General features: G+C 40.1%; 1 protein-coding gene across 8 annotated transcripts in view; it reads right to left on the reverse strand.

Annotated features, from left to right (window-relative positions):
• abcc8 (ATP-binding cassette, sub-family C (CFTR/MRP), member 8) overlaps nucleotides 1–14,120 on the reverse strand; it is a 234,343-nt gene that overhangs the window by 127,161 nt on the left and 93,062 nt on the right. The window lies entirely within an intron of this gene.

Genomic DNA, 14,120 nt, shown 5'->3' on the forward strand with positions numbered 1-14,120 from the left:
TTGAATAAAGATTCGTGTACTTTGTGTCTTTCACTGTGTCTCACACGTATACACACACACCATGGGTGCTGGGGAAAAAATAAGCACTACCGCACTTAGGTGGTAGTGTGAGGGTTAATAAAAAAATTTTAAAAAAGAAAAAGAAAAAAAAAAAGTAAAAAAAAAATCAGCCAGTAAGCACTCTCTTCTCATACAGTATAAATGATGTTTTCTCCTTGCACAGGTATTCTTGTAAATTGTCCTGATGGGGGCAAGATGCCATTTTCTACTGAAATGTGTTTTTTTTCCAACAATATTTAAGAAAGTTATCATTGTGTAACAACCTTACAGCACTGATACTAGCAAGTACAATGAATTAATATTCAATGGCTCTTTATATAGGTAAAACCACAGAGGGCTGTTTTTGGTTATTTTGATGTGGGGGTACTGGTGTTCAACTGGGGTGGACAAAGCTAAAATCACACAACACTAGGTTATAGACCAACAGGTCTATTTGGAAGCACTAGATCTGGAAACTTCCAAATAAACCTGTTTGACTATAACCTGGTGTTGTGTGATTTTTAACTTTGATTATTTTGTGATCGTAGCAAATGGGTGGTAACAGATCTACATTAAACATCCAACTTAAATTTCCTGTACACTGAAGTCAAGACGGAACTGGGTTGGTTGTGTAATTAGGAGGCCATTGGTTGACTGTCTGAACTCTGCCAAACGTTAGTCAGTCCTCTGATCTCAAATGTGGCCATAAGATAATATTTCACAGCAGCTGCTTGCAGGGGCATGTCATTCATCGGAATCAGCTGATGCTGTGTTTCACTCATTAACTTTATTATTGGTAAGTGATCTTCATCAGCTGTTCTAAGCTTGATGATTTTTTGATTATCAGGTAAAATATACATTCTGCTTTAGCCCTCAGACACTCAGTTACAACAAATCTTCCCATGAAATCCTATTCCTGATATAAATAATGAACAGGATTGTGTGATGATTTATCTGAAAGAATTAAAAATGCCCAGCCATTACTTCATATAATACTGCAGGATTCAAAGGATGAAAACTTCTGGTGAGGTAGTGAGCTCGAAGTCGAGGACGGTCCTTAATTAGGTATCATTCCCAATTCCTACCACCTTGAAACAGAATTATGTCTTGAGTGGAAGGCCTGTGATTGATCTTGTCACATTCTTCACCCTCCATCTGTAGCCAATTGGGGCCCTTATTTGGTCAACTAGGGACTACTTATAGGTCTCAGTCCACCGCTGCAAGAATGAAGCCAGCTGCAAATAGACCTATCAACATGCAGCATACCAGACAAGGTCAATCTTTGTTTATCACATTGGAATGGGCAGCATCCCTCCATTCAAGGCATCAGTGCCTGACGAGGAGAACTCGAGGTCGGGCAGGCTGTCCCTCTGGGAGTCGTATCCCTGCCTTTATTTCCAATACCTTTGCCTTATATTCCCATGACGTAGGACACCAACTCCCTCACAAATTACAGATCTTTGTCCTGGATTCACCAAGATCCTGGGAGTCTGGGAGGTGCTCACCCACCAGCAGCCAGGGGCTCCTCCCTGGGCCTCTGATTGCCTGGCAGCTACCGCTGATGACCTCACCCTTGGAGTCAGTATTCCAGGTAAATGCCTTCCAATGATCTTGCCACTGCCTGATTGACATGAGGTTGAGCTGGCCTTTCATCATTGAGGCAAAGTGGGCTTCTTCTTGACTAACCAGCTGGCTGCTTTGAGATATTCCACCTATATTTTTCCAATATCTCAGACTGCAGTCATTCCCTTTTACAAAGTTGTACCTTGTAGGATTTCTTTCTACCCAAGCTCCACATCAATCTGCTTTTTTAAAGACGTACTCATACAGATCATCCGATATGCAGTCAGTGCTTATTTTTTACTGTTCAGCAGTTCACAATTAATCATTTGGAGGGTTCACAGCCTAACAACCAATCTAATTAACATCGTGGTCTCAAGTAAGTTGACAATTCCGGGAAGCACAATTTAAGTCTTAAAATTTGCCAAAATGAGGGTATTAAAGTGGCATGATTTTTATCATTTTTCAAAACTTCTGCAGATGGTTCCTTTGCTGAAGGCAAGGTTATCCTGTTTGATGTAATGATGACCAGACTCAATGAATGAAAAGTCCACTGATGTGACATCAAGTTGGTGGCAGACATTTGGTGTAAAACAGCTGCCATTATTAACAGATTGATTTGGCACTGCAAAAGCAAATTTCTGCTGGGTGTACATTTAAAAGGTACATCTTTTCCCTTTTTTTCTGGTGTGCATGTGTACCCCTCTGCACTCTCAGTATAATAAAGTTTATCACTGCATACTGCACTGTATGATGCTCAGTTGGACTGTATCATCCTCAGCAAAAAGCCCACGGATTAGATTGGTGGAGTGGGATGTGCTGCTCGCTGCATTTTGTACTGTTCAGCACCCTATATAACTCCAGCATACAGAACACAGCCTAGTTCTAAACTAAAGAAGAGGCTTAAAAAGCCAGGCAGCTCAGGAAATTCTTGTGTTGTTTACAGAGTTCAAACACAAAGCCTCACCAGATTCTAAGCCTGCTTGTATCTTTCATCAGCTCCCATGTTCTGATGTTTTGGCAGCAGCGTGTGTTCTTGATCTCTTTCTGGAAAGATATCCCTCAATCTTCAAAATTTTCAAAGTGCACTGTTTCACTGCAGATATGAAGAGCTGTCAAATGCCATGAACTTTTGGGGGCCTTAAGTCTCTGACAGCTAGTCCATTCCATCCAAATGATAGCAATAGATAAATCTTGGGAGGTCTTCCACAAATAATTATTATCAAAATACAAGAAACCGGAAAATGAAGATCAAAAGATCTAAAAATCAATTTTATTTATAAAGCAACTAGCAATTCACAAGACTTTTTAAAAACAACACTGAGTCACAGAAAGACTAATTGGGATAGATATTTGTTCTAAAGGGTACATTTTAAGGAGCATCTTAAAAGAAGAAACTGGAAGGGGGAAATGTTTAATCAGGGTGGTTCAGAGCTTAGAGCACAGGCTTTTGAAGGCACTGGGTGAAGTGATTAAAAATAATGCTCCTCAAGAGAGCATATTGGAGAGGTCCAGAATTCTCACAGGGTTTTAGGACTGTGGAAGATTGAAGGAGGGGTGAGATGACGAAGATTCTGAAAACATGCATGAGAACTTTAAAATTCAGGACTTGCTTAAGTGGGCATCATTCTAGGTCAGCAAGCTGTTGTTGTTATGTTGCTATAGTTTTAACAAACTATAGTACTGCTCTCTCATTTGAGAGTTTTGACTAGGGGTGATTTAATCTGAGGGTCACCATACCTCAGATGAAGAGAGAGGTTGGGAAGGAGAGTCCTTCATGATAACCTCAGCCGGTACAGGGATTGAAACTATGCTGTTGGCATCACACTGCTTTGTAAACCAGCCATCCAGCCAAACCAACTCCAGATCAGCGAACGCAGGAGTGATGAATGAATGATACTTAATATGACACAGTCACATAGTCACAGTGATTTGAACATTGTCAAGTTCAATGATCTTAGAAAGCAAGATAATTATACCAATGGTCTTCTGACCATCATGTCCACAGGTAAGAAAGGTATTGGAGACAGTTTCAACAGCACTTAAATTGGGTAGAGGTGCAGTCAGCCAAAGTTATGAAATGTGGTTGGAATGTAAAATGTATTATGGTCAATTTATATTCCATTTAGAATAATTTTAGCTTTTATAAATAGTGGAATTCTGTGCGATGTAGGGATGGGCACTCAATTTTCTTTGGAAATGCTGAACCTGCATTTCCTGCTGGATTGGGACAACAAATCTGAAGTATCCAGATCCTGGATCAACTAGCTATTTCCCACCCTGCAGCTTACTGGGCCTCTGAGATGAGGGTTACTTGGTTCTGACAGTGATCTCCAATCAGAAAGCCGTGACTCAATTCAAACATCCTGTGAGGGTTAGGGTTGGGGTTGCAAATAATTGTAGGATTGTTAGCCTTTCTGTTTGAGAGCTGTGCAGATTTTAGATTTATATGAGTCTAAGTGGAGACTGAACCCTTACTTTGGAATGCTTTGTGAGGAAGATGAAGCAAGAGGCCCCTGCCAACTCACCAATAGCTCTGTCCTTTTCCCAGGGAATCACCTGAAATTCTGTGCAAATGCTTGGTGAATTGATACTGAGCAAAACAAGTCTATTGACATATCCAGAGATGAGTGGGTGTTACTCTGCCAGCTATCTTCTTTCCAATTCTAGTTTCTGATAAATGTTGGTTTCATTTCAAGAGTAATATTAAGGCTGGAGAACTGAGTGCCTTATCCCTTTTTCATCCTAGCATCAGATCATCTGGTGCACAAGTTAAACTCCATTATGTCTTTTATCTCAAGTTAGTGCAGCATCTTTGTACACCTCAAGGTGATCTTACTTTTGATATCCTACAACTCAATGTTTATGATTATAATGGAGAGATAGTGAATGAAGGGCCCGAAGCAAATAGGCAGAATGAAATAATTGGCTACTCCTACAACCATTTGAAGGTGATCTTAACAGAGATCTGGTAACATTTCATTCAAAACTTTCACATTCAGGGTTCCTGAGCCAAAGGAGCAAAACTGAGAATAACTGAACACTTCACAGGATAATTATGCATAACTCACCATCTTAATTCAGTAAGTCACTGCAGTTGGAATTTGAAAAATATTGCTCTATGCATAGGTTTTAAACATTTTTCACATCACCATAAAATTGGAGACACAACCTGGTGCTCCAGTACAGCATAATGGCATGACAGTGCTGACATAGATAACTATCTTTGTCATTTGAGGTACAAGGAATGAAACTTCAAACCATGTGCAGTAAATGTGTAAACATCTCACACATCCATCAAACATTATCATTATCTTCAAGCTATTCTGCAAGATTCCAGATTGATGCCAACCTCTCATTCTAATCTAAGTTAAGAAGGTATACCTGCCACTCAAAGAGATTGCCATTGTTGTCTAGTTGAACATCTGCAATAATTCATCAGTGGTTAGAGTGAAGCAGATATATTTCCATAACTAAGATCACAGAATCACAGAACAGTTAAGATGTAAGAAAAAGGTTATTTGGCCATAATGAACATTCTGACCTAGTGCAATTGCTCCTGTCTTTTCCTGTATTACTTCATGTAGTTTCATTTCAAATAATTACTGAATGCCCTCTTGAATGTCTTGATTAAACATGCCGCCTACACCTTTCCAGGGTGTGCATTCCACACCCTAACTATGTGCTAAGTGAAAATGTTTCTTTTCCACATCACATTTGCTTCTACTACAAATGCCTAGCTCTATTCCCTCTCTTTCTACATCCATATATGAGTGAGGATAATTTCTTCCTGTCTATCTTATCCAGCTGGCTCATAATTTTGAAAATTTCTGACTGATCTCCAATGAGCTTTCTCCTCTCCTAAGAAAACAGTCCTAACATCTCTGATCTATTTTTACAATCGAGGTTTATCATCTGTCAAACTATTCTTGTAAATTTCTTGTGCACTGTCTGTGTTCACATCTTTCCCGGAGTGGGGCGTCCCGAGCAGTACACAATACTCCAGCTGATGTCTAACTAATACATACAAGTTCAGCATAACTTCTTTGCTCTTGTACTTAATAAAAGCCAGGACAGTGTTTGCTCTTATGAACTGCTCTCAATTGACCTGCCAGCTTTAAATGCACTGAGGTCTCTCTACTCCTGCACAACATTTAAAAGCAGTACTCTTTATCTTGTACAGTCATTCCATATGCTTTCTACCAAAATGTATCACCTCACACTTGCCTGTATTGAAACCGAGATTATTGTGTGCAGTTTTGGTCACCTTTCCTGAGGATGTTCTGGCTATAGATGAAGTGTAACAATGGTTTAACTGGACAGACATAGGTAGAGAGATTGGATCTGTTAGGACTATATTCATCAGAGTTTAGAAGAATGAGGTGAGAAATAGTGATCTCATAGGAAACTATAAAATTCTGACAGGACTATACAGTAAAAATGAAGGAAGAATGTTCTGGGATGACCAGGCTGTCCTCAGAACCAGGGGTTAAAGATATGGGGATGTCCATTAGGACTGAGATGAGGAGAGTGGTAAGCCTGTGGAATTCTCTGCCATAGAAGGTGGTTGAGGCCAAAGCATTGTGTGATTTCAAGAAGGAGTTAATTCTTTAGCTAATGTGATCACAAGGTTTGAGGAGAAAGCAGGAAATGAATTGGATAATCAGCCATAATCAGATTGAATGACAGAATAGACTCAAAAGGTCAAATAGCCAAGTTACTCCTACTTAGTATATTTCTATGACACCTATCTGTCACTCCACCAACTTGTCAATGTCCATTTTAAGGTCTACACTGTCCTACACATAGTTAACAATGCTTCCAAGTTTTGAATGATCTGTACACTTTGAAATTGCCCTGCACACCAAGATCTAGATCTCTAATGTATATCAGAAAAAGCAAGGGAAACAAGAAGACTGAAAAATTATGGCCAGTTTCTCTGCAATTTTCACTTCCTTCAATGTTCTTGGATGCACCTCATTCAGTACCAATGCCCTGTAAACTTTAAGTATGGAGACTCTATCCAGCACTTCCTCCTGATCAATTTTAAACCTGACTAATGTCTGGATTTTCTCTACTGTTACCATAGCCTGACATCAAGATAAGTAAAATAATCAGAAATAAATAAGGATTTCATTCTTGATTCCATTTTCAGTCAATGTTGAATAGTTGTATAGTTTACATGAGCATTTAATTGTTTGTGTTTGTGGTACATCCTTTTAATGTTTGGAAAATAAAACATTGGGTTACATTTTTGTCTTGTTACCAGGGAGAGCTGAAAAGTCAGGAAAACATCCATAATGAGGAATTTTGATGACATCACTCTTGCCGAGTTATGTGAATTGAATCTTCTATTTACAACAGGCAATGCTACCTGTGGTTAGGAACTTGTTCATTGCGTGATGGTTTCCATAGTTATGCAAAAACACATAGCTGACCTATATCCGCAGAATAGCATTCCTCATGATAAAATTTTAGACCAAAAGAAACAGTAGTATTATCTTATTTAGATCTCACTACTGTAACAATGACAATATTCTCACTTGCAGGGGGACTGTGATATCAAGGTACCAAGGGTGTAGATCATTAGCGTGCATATGCTCAATCTCTTTAACAATTGACTGTGCAGCAATGTACATCAATGGAGCGGAGGTTGCAAGGATTGAGAGAGTCAAGTTCCTAGGGGTGATGATAACCAACAACCTGCCCTGGACTTCCCACATACATACTTTCCCACATAGATACTGGTCAAGAAGATACAACAACACCTCTTCTTCCTCAGGTGACTTAGGAAATTCGGCATGTCTATAAAGACCCTCACCAACTTTTACAGATGAACCCGAGAAAGCATATTGTACGGGTGTGTAATGGCCTGGTATGGCAACTACTCTGTCTAGGACCTTGAGAAACTACAGAAGGTTGTGTGCACAGCCCAGGCCATCACAGAAGCCAAATTTCAATCCATGGACTCCATTTACAATTCCCACTGCTGCAGTAAGGCTGGCAAAATAATCAAAGACCCCTCCGACCTTAGTAATGCTCTCCTACAATCTCTTCCATCAGGCAGAAGATACAGAAGCTTGAACACACGCACCAACAATCTCAAGAACAGCTTCTTTCCTGCCATTATTAGACTAATGAATGGACTCTCTAACTTCAAATAATGATCTTGTTAATGTTAATCTTGCTTCGTTCACTTCCCATGAAGTGTAACCTGTATGTCTCACTTTGTCCAAGCCCCCTATGATCTGTATGACCTTGCTTACTATGATCTGCCTGTATTGCTCGCAAACAAAGATTTTCACTGTAGTTAGATACATGTGACTACAATAAATCAACAAATCAATTTTGGATTGTCTCTCTGAATATCTTGATACCTTGATTTTGGGGATTGTCTCAATAGTATTAATGACAAAAAACATATGACATATATACAAATGTAAAATTTTAAGCATTTTATAGTTCTGAGGTGGTCTCAACTCCAAATGCAGGGAGAATAGATCAATGGTAATCCACAGGGTAATTCACACTCCCTATCTTCTTCTTCTGTCTATGTTGTCCAAACCAGTAATTAGCACTGGGTATTCTAATTTATAAACATGAACAATTCCCAACACATGTTCCCTTAGTGAGACATCTAAGTGTCTACTAAAATAACTGCTTCCAGCAAACTAAAACTTGTATCTCAAGTTATACTACAATATTCTCGATATTATTAAGAAAGCAATTGTATCTTGTATTGGCCATTGGTCTCATAAGGCTTGAAGGGAATCCAAGGATATTGTACAATCCCATTCCAGAGCCATTTGTGCTCAACTAAGTCTGAGAAGAGATCAAGAAATACAAGCATTCTATCCTGCCTATCTGGCAGCTGTGGGCACAGCTTTGCTTTGTCTGACAATGACAAGACCAAAACGCTGACTCTTTTTTAATGGATCTCTAAATTAGTTACAAAAAATCCTTTTTTTGCCTGAGTTATAGAGTTATAGAGTTTTCGGAACCCTTTCAGGTTTCACAACATCTTTCTGTTAGCAGGGAAACCAGAATTGCACACACTATTCCAACAGTCACCTAACCAATATCCTGTACAGCTGCAACATGGCCTCCCAACTCCTATATTCGATGCTCTGACCAATAAAGGAAAGCATACCAAGCACCTTCTTCACTATCCTATCTACCTGCGACTCTACTTTCCAGGAAATATGAATCTGCACTCTAAGGTCTCTTTGTTCAGCAACACACCCCAGAACCTTACCATTAAATGTATAAGTCCTGTTCTGATTTGCTTTTCCAAAATGCAACTCGTTGCATTTATCAAAATTAAACTCCATCTGCCACTCCTCAGCCCGCTGGCCTATATCAGGATTTGAAAGACACAAGGAGAACTTCAACTTTTATCACTAATCTTTTGAAAACTTTGAGAAAGTCATGGTCCTCTTCCTTAGACAACAGGGTCTTTGTGCTCATGACACTTATAAATAAAGCAAACCTACACCCTAAACCTCAACTTGAGCTACAAACCTTCACAATCCTTGCAAAGATATTTATAAATGGTGTTATAGAATTCCAGTAATTTACCCTAACTATGATCAAGGACTATGAAGCATTATGTTGGGGTTAAGATGTTGTGTGACTAGAAGGGAACTTGAAAGTAATCTGAATCATTCACAACGTAAATTAAACCTGTAAAGAATTCAAATGAAAAGTATGAGTGGTACAGTGCTGACCCTATGATAGCACTCCAGACTGTGTTGTGTTATAAGGTAATTAACAGGAGCTATCATATGTACAAATTGCCACGACCATGATCAGAACTCCTGATCACCTCTGGAGCTGATGAACTTGTAATTCCAATACGTGTTATTTTAGAAGAGGACTTAATTAGCTGAAGTTACTACAGGTGTGAATCCAGAAGATGTCTGGAAAGAAATTGTGGAAAGTCACACCTCATAGTGTCAAGGCAGCTCCACGAGAAAAACAAGCTACAAACAGAATTGTATCTCCTGCACAATGATTAAAAAAGACAGCTGTCTGGCCAGGAGACATATTCGCCTTTCAAGAATACACAGAGACAGGATTAAAAGGAGGCTTCAACTCTGGTCTGTGTGTGTTAGTGACCTTCCAGCCAACCACTGTTGAAAGGAATCAGGAATTTTCAATCAGCTTTCAAAAGACAAAATTTTCAAAATTGACTATTCAATTACCTATGTCAATAAGACTGGTTACATTCACGACCTGCAACAATCTACTCTTCACGAATAGCTCAGCGACTTATCCACATTGCTTTGATTTTACTTTAATTTTGTTTTGGATTCACTTCTTTTTCCTTACCACTGTGATTTTGTGCTACATTATGACTTATTCTTGCTTTTAGTAACTAATAAACTCACTCTTTTGTTAACTCAAGAAAGCCTGGTTAAATTGGCTCCTTTCAAAACACAATTCCTTTAAGTCCGGAAGTTATTGGCAAGGGAGGGAATCCTTCTTAAATTAACCTTGTTGTTATCAACTAAGGGGCCAGTGACTAATGAAGGGAGGCCAGTTCATTCCTCTTCAGTTGGGAGCTTACCATCATGGGGCACTCTGGAATGTTATTCGGGGGCAGGTTGTAACATGAAGCATACACACATCACTTATTGGTCCTGGGTATTACCATCATTGTAACAATCTTTCCTTAAATGACGTTAAAAAATCACACTACACCAGGTTATAGTCCAACAGGTTTATTTGGAAGGACAAGCTTTTGGAGCATTGCTCCTTTGTCAGGTAGCTAGTGGAGCAGGATCATGGGACACAGAATTTATAGTAAAAGATAAAAGTGTCATATAACTGATGCGATGTATTGAACAAACCTAGATTGCTGTAAAGTCTTAAATCACTTCGAGTGTGTTGTAGGTTTCGATTCATCAATATGTAAATACCAGAACTTCTTTCAAGTCACATTCCCAAGATAATTTAAGGTTTTATAAAAAAAGGTGACAAAACTAAGGATTCTGGGTGATCCAAGATGGAGGATGGGAAAAATTTCTGGCTGTAACAGCTGCTCCTTTGTTGAGGGTATTTTAGGTGTTGGAGGTGATTTCCTCAAATTCAAGGAGCAGCAATTACTGTTTTATATGTTGTTGCATTGTTTTGGAACTTTGGAAAAAAAAGTCAAAATAACAGCAGTTTTAAAAGGGAGAAGAACAGACAAAGGAAGCACATGGTGAGGACAGTGCAGGAGAGAGAGAAAGAAACTGACACCACAGTGTACCTGCATAGTTACTGCCTTTGCTGTTTGAATTCATGTATCGCTGGACATTGAAGTGCATCTGGGAAAATTAAAAAACAATGAAGTTCACAACTAATCTTGGAGGAACCTGTTTGGAGAGGTCACAGCACAGAAGCAGATAAGTGAATTTTAAGCGCAGCCTTGAAATAAGTCTGTAATAGTGAGAAGAGTGGATTCTTTCTTGATTGTATGTTTTATTGATCTATGCCTCTTGATTAAACTTAAAATATAAGCCATAAGTATTATTTTAACCCGGAGCAGTGTTTTGTAGAGGAATAAGACAATGCTATTTTCTGGGTCTGTAGATTGAAAGAAGCAAAAATGGCCTTTAGTAGAGTGATATGCTCTTCTTGTTAGATATGGGAGTTTAGGGAGAGTTTAAGGGTTACTGAGGATTATTTCTGCAATAAATGCTGTTGGTTGCGAATCCTATCAGATCAAATAGATTGGTTGGAGAGGCAATGAGGAATTTACAAGAGCAAGGGGATGTGATGGATGGCAGCTACAGGAAGAGAGGAAAGTCTCAGATACGGTCACTTAGATGGGTTAACTCCAGGAAAGGTAAGAGAGTAGGCAGGTAGTGCAGGAATCTTCAGTGACTATCCGCATTTCAAACAAGTATGTTGTTTTGGAAAATGTAGGGGGTGATGGACACTCAGGGGAACGTAGCAAGAACAGCCAAGTTTCTGGCTCTAATGCAATGAGAGGTACGTCAGGTTCCAAGTGATCGATTGTGTTAGGGGACTCTCTAGTCCGAGGTACAGACAGATATTTCTGTGGCCACCCGCGAAATATCAGAATGGTGTGTTGCTTCCCTGGTGCCAGGATCAAGGATGTCTCAGAGAGGGTGCAGAATGTTCTCAAGGGGGGAGGGACCAGCAGGAGGTCATTGTACACATTGGAATCAACAACATAAGAAGGAAAAAGGTTGAAGTTCCGAAGAGAGATTACAGAGAGTTAGACAGGAATTTAAAAAGGAGGTCCAAGAGAGTAGCAATATCTGGATTACTCCCGGTGCTACGGGCTTGTGAGGGCAGGAATAGGAGGTCAGAACAGATGAATGCATGACTGAGGAGCTGGTGTATGGGAGAAGGATTCACATTTTTGGATCATTGGAATCTCTTTTGGGTAGAAGTGACTGTACAAGAAGGATGGATTGCGTCTAAATTGGAAGGGGACTAATATACTGGCAGGGAAATTTGCTAGAGCTGCTTGGGAGGATTTAAACTAGTAAGGTGGACTGGCGGGGTGGGGGGGAAGTGAGACTCAGGAAGATAGTGAGGAAAGATTTCAATCTGTGAATGGTACATTGAGAATAAAGGCAAGTCAAACAGTCAGGGCAGGCAGGGACAAAGCAGAGAACAAAGTAGGACTGATAAATTAAACTGTATTTATTTCAATACAAGAGGCCTAACAGGGAAGGCAGATGAGCTCAGGGCATGGTTAGGAACATGGGACTGGGATATCATAGCAATTACAGAAACATGGCTCAGGGATGGACAGGACTGGCAGCTTAATGTTCCAGGATACAAATGCTACAGCAAGGACAGAAAGGGAGGCAAGAGAGGAGGGGGAGTGGCATTTTTGACAAAGGATAGCATTACAGCTGTACTGAGGGATGATATTCCCGGAAATACATCCAGGCAGGTTATTTGGGTGGAACTCAGAAATAAGAGAGGGATGATCACCTTATTGGGGTTGTATTATAGACCCCCTAATAATCAGTGGGAAATTGAGAAAGAAATTTGTAAGGAGATCTCAGTTAGCTGTAAGAATAATAGGGTGGTTATGGTAGGGGATTTTAACTTTCCAAACATAGATTGGGACTGCCATAGTATTAAGGGTTTAGATGGAGAAGAATTTATTAAGTGTGTACAAGAAAATTTTCTGATTCAGTATGTGGATGTTCCTACTAGAGAAGGTGCAAAACTTGACCTACTCTTGGGAAATGAGGCAGGGCAGGTGACTGAGGTGTCAGTGGGGGAGCACTTTGGTGCCAGCGACCATAATTGGATTAGTTTTAAAATAGTGATGGAAAAGGATAAACCAAATCTAAAAGTTGAAGTTCTAAATTGGAGGAGGGTAAATTTTATGGTATTAGGCAAGAACTTTCAAAAGCTGATTGGGGGCAGATGTGCACAGGTAAAGGGACAGCTGGAAAATGGGAAGCCTTCAGAAATGAGATAACGAGAGTCCAGAGAAAGTATATTCCTGTTAGGGTGAAAGGAAAGGCTGGTAGGTATAGGGAATGCTGACGACTAAAGAAATTGTGGGTTTGGTTAAGAAAAAGACGGAAGCATATGTCAAGTATAGACAGGAAGATTGAGTGAATCCTTTGAAGAGTATAAAGGCAGTAGGAGTATACTTAAGAGAGAAATCAGGAGCGCAAAAAGGGGAAATGAGATAGCTTTGGCAAATAGAGTTCAGGAGAATCCAAAGGGTTTTTACAAATACATTAAGGACAAAAGGGTAATGAGGGAGAGAATAGGGCCCTTCAAAGATCAGCAAGGCGGCCTTTGTGTGGAGCTGCAGGAGATGGGGCAGATACTAAATGAGTATTTTGCATCAGTATATACTGTGGAAAAGGACATGGAAGATATAGAATGTAGCGAAATAGATGGTGACATCTTGAAAAACGTCCATATTACAGAGGAGGAAGTGCTGGATGTCTTGAAACGCACAAAAGTCGATAAATCACAAGGACCTGATCAGGAGTACCCTAGAACTCTGTGGGAAGCTAAGGAAGCGATTGCAGGGCCTCTTACTGAGATATTTATATCATCAATAGTCACAGGTGAGGTAATGGAAGACTGGAGATTGGCTAATGTGGTACCATTATTTAAGAAAGGTGGTAAGGATAAGCCAGGGAACTATAGACCAGTGAGCCTGACCTCGGTGGTAGTCAGGTTGTTGGAGGGAATCCTGAGGGACAGGATGTACATGTATTTCTCTTTCCAATCCTCCCACTTCCTCCAAACCAAAGGAGTAGCCATGGGCACCCGCATGGGCCCCAGCTATGCCTGCCTCTTTGTAGGATATGTGGAACAGTCCATCTTCCGCAGCTACACTGGCACAACCCCCACCTTTTCCTCTGCTACATCGATGACTGTATCGGCGCTGCCTCGTGCTCCCACGAGGAGGTTGAACAGTTCATCCACTTTACCAACACCTTCCACCCCGACCTCAAATTCACCTGGACCGTCTCAGACTCCTCCCTCCCCTTCCTAGACCTTTCCATTTCTATCTCGGG

Source organism: Chiloscyllium plagiosum, chromosome 16 (genome assembly GCF_004010195.1).
Source record: "Chiloscyllium plagiosum isolate BGI_BamShark_2017 chromosome 16, ASM401019v2, whole genome shotgun sequence".
Lineage (NCBI taxonomy): Eukaryota > Metazoa > Chordata > Chondrichthyes > Orectolobiformes > Hemiscylliidae > Chiloscyllium > Chiloscyllium plagiosum.